Here is a 3,923-nt window from a genome sequence, read left to right on the forward strand (position 1 = left end):
TTGGAGAGGGACATCATGCTTGGGAGAGTGGAGGGACAGCGCAGGAGGGAAAGACCCTCTATGAGATGGATTGATTTGGTGACTGGGGTAATCGGGATGGGTGTGTCAGAGGCAGTGCGGCTGGCGCAGGATAGAGCAGGGTTTAGGGATGTTGTGCATAGGGTCGCTATGAGTGGCAAACGACTCGAGGGCACACAACAACAACAACAACAACATGTTACACGGAGCCTCAGAATCCTTGCCTCCAAGGAACCGCCTAGTTTAATCCTTTCCAGGATGAATCTGTTTTTTTCCTAGCAGTCCATGGTACCCTCAATACTCTTCTCCAGCACCACAGCTCAAAGCCATCAGTTTTCCTTCTATTCTCCTTAGTCACTGTCCAACTTCCTGATGCATAACAAGTGATAGCAAACACCATGGCCTGTATTAGATGCACCTTAGTCTCTAGAGAGACACCATTGTTCTTCAGTACACTGGAGAGGTCCCTAACAGCAGACTTCTCCATCGCAATACGTCTTTTCATTTCCTGGCTACTGGTGCCAAGAGTGTTGACCGTGGAGCCAAGCAAACTAAAGCTGTAAACAATCTCAATCTCTTCACCATCCATCTGATGATGCCAGTTGGCCCAGTGGTGAGAACCTTTGTCTTGACATGGAGCCTTAATCCATATTGGAGGCTGCAGTCCTTGAGCCTCTGTAGCAGACACTTTCGGTCCTCTTCAGTTTCACCTTTACTTGGGAAACACCACTAAACTTAAGAGACACTGGTCACAGCATAAGAAACTATCAGCAGCTGGTGTGTCTGGAATCACAGAAGCCAAGGAAACTTCAGATATAAGCTATCAGATCAAGGGCTGGACAGTGAGCGATAGATGTTGAAGGGAGTGTGTGGAAGTGGATGGGTATCCTGGTGGATGGTGGAGCAGAGAAATAAGTGGGTAAAGACACATGTGCCAAAGGCAGGGACAACACTGATACTAATGGTTAACTCCACAATAAGGGATGTATATTTCACTTTTCTGTAAAATACTTGTCTTTCTGATACTTCTCTAAATCTGAACATCAAGATTAAGAACAGATCCATTACAAAGAAAATAAAAATTGAACAGGACATAAAAAGACTTCCCCATAAGAAAAGTCCTGGACAAGATGGCTTCCCTGCTGAATTCTACTAAACATTCAGAGAAGAGCTATCATCAATTCTACTTAAAGTATTTTTAAAACTATAAAAAGAACACTCCCAGAGTCATTCTATGAAGGAAGCATAACTCTAATACCAAAACCAGGCAAAGGTATTACCAAGAAAGAAAACTGCAGACCACTATCTCCCATGAATATAGAGGCAAAAATCCCTGCCAATAGAACCCAGAAGCACATAAAAAAAATAATTCATCATGACCAAATGGGATTCATAACAGATATGAAAGAATGGTTGAACATAGGAAAACTCAATCAACATAAGTCATCATATTAACAAATCAAACAACAAGAACCAAAATGATGACCATCATCATTTTAGCTATTGATGAAAAAAAGGCATCTGAAAAAAATACAACGTGACTTCCTGAGAAAGACATTAAACAAAATTTAAATAGATGGGAATATCCTCAATATAACGAATAGTATATATGCAAAACCAAAAGCCATATCATTTTCAATAGAGAAAGAGTAAAAACATTTTTTCTTGCAAACAGGGACCAGACAAGGATGTCCACTGTCACCATTTCTATTCAATATTGTACTTCAAGTGCTTACTAGGGCAATATGACAAGAGAAGGAAACAAAGGACATCCTGATAGGCAAAGAGATGGTTAAACTGTCGCTATGTGCAAATGATATGATAGTGTACACAGAAAAACCCAAAGAACTCAATAACAACAAAAATAAAAACTTCGTAGAGCTAGTAGACAAATTCTGCAAAGTGTCAGGATATAAGATCAATGTCCCCAAATGAGTGGTATTCCTCTACAGTAACAATGAGAACTCAGAGAAGGAAACCAAGAAAGCAGTACAATTTACAAGAGCAAATCAAACACTGTTATCTAGAGACACCAAAGACCTGTACAAAGAAAACTACAGAATATCTCTGTGAGACATCATAAAAGACCTAAGGAAAAGGAAAATGCAATCTACATGTTTAATGCAATCCAAATACAGTTACCAAATTCCTTTTTCAAGGAGATCAAAAGGGAAATTTTGAATTTATTTGGAGTGGAAAGAGACCCAGAATAAGCAAATGACTTTTGAAAGATAAAACTGAAGTAGAAAGCATAATACTCCCTGATCTCAAAACTTACTAAACAGCACTAGGAACCAAAACAGTATGGTGATGATAAAAGGACAGGGACATAGACCAATTGAATAGAATCAAGAACCCAAATTTGGACCCAATTATCTATGGTCAACTAATATTCTATAAGGAATTAAAATCTATCAAGAGGGGAAATAACAACCCATCGACAAATGATGCTGGCAAAACTGTACTACTGAAACTGTAAAAAACTAAAACTGTAACTCAAACTGCACAAAGCTGAAACAGGATCCACATTTCATACCATACATAAAAACCAACTCAAGAGAGAACAAAGTAAATTCCAAAATCATAAAGTTCATCAGAGACAAACTGGGATCAAGTTTAGACAGCCTAGTCTATGGCACAAAGAGTGCCAAATACAGCCAGAAATGCTCAATCTGGAGAGAATAAAACTGATGAATGGGACCTTTTAAAGAATAAATACCTGTGCACATCAGAAAATTTTTCCAATATGCTGAAAAGAAAACCTACTGACTGGGAAAAACATTTGTCAATACAATTTCAGACAAGGGCCTCATATCAAAAGTTTACAGAATCCTACAAGGCCTCCACAAGAAAAAGACTGATAATACAATTACAAAATGGGAAATAGACATGAAAAGATTTTCCCAGAGGAAGATATTCAGATGACCAACAGACACATAAAGAAATGCTCAAAATCACTGGCAATAAGAGAGATGTAAATCAAAACCACAATGAGATACCATATCACCTCAGTAGCAATGGCAAAGTTTAAAAGGGCAGAAAGTAATAAATGTTGGAGAGGATGTAACAAGATAGGAACTCTTACATATACACTGTTGGTAGGGTTGTAAAATGGTACAACCACTCTGGAAGGCAGTTTGCTGTTTTCTCAAAAAAGGCAGAAGGTCAAGGACTGCAGCCTCCTATATGGATTGAAGCTCAACATCAAGGAAACAAAGATTCTCACCACTGGGCGAATTGCAGCATCGGTATGGATGGTGAAGAGATTGAGATAGTTAACAGTCAGTTTTAGTTTACTTGGCTCCACAGTCAACACAATTGCTAACAGCAACCAGGAAATCAAGAGATGAATTGCACTGGGAAAGTCAGCTGTGAGGGACCGCTCAAGAGTACTGAAGAGCAACAACATTAGATTGGAGACTAAGGTGCACCTGATCCCGTCTATAGTCTTTGCAATTACATGCTATGCATCAGAGAGTTGGACAGTGAACAGGGATGACAGAGAATTGATGCCTTTGAGCTGTGGTGCTGGAGAAGAGTGTTTTGTCCTGGAGAAGGTGAAGCCAGAATGCTCCTTGGAGTTAAGGATTCTGAAGCTTCATCTGACATACTTTGGGCATGTTTCAAGGAAGGACTGGTCCTTGGAGAAGGACATTATGTTTGGGAAAGTGGAGGTATGGCACAGGAGAGTAAGACCTTCGATGAGATGGATCGATTCTGTGACTGGAGTGGTGGGAATGAGTGTGTTTGAGACGGTGAGGTTGGCACAGGATAGAACGGTGTTTAGGGATCTTGTCACTATGAGTTGCAAGTGACTCGATGACACATAACAACAACAACAAATAGTAGTAGTAGTAATTTTTTTAAAAAAATTACGTTGTTTATTTTCATTTCAATGAACATCT

The 3,923-nt window shown here is 39.4% G+C and overlaps 1 protein-coding gene across 1 annotated transcript in view; it reads left to right on the forward strand.

Moving 5' to 3' along the window:
• Positions 1-3,923, forward strand: part of BOP1 (block of proliferation 1) — a 25,123-nt gene that overhangs the window by 19,477 nt on the left and 1,723 nt on the right. The window lies entirely within an intron of this gene.

This window comes from Elephantulus edwardii, unplaced genomic scaffold, assembly GCF_000299155.1.
Source record: "Elephantulus edwardii isolate Elephantulus edwardi_28Jun2011 unplaced genomic scaffold, EleEdw1.0 scaffold00495, whole genome shotgun sequence".
NCBI lineage: Eukaryota > Metazoa > Chordata > Mammalia > Macroscelidea > Macroscelididae > Elephantulus > Elephantulus edwardii.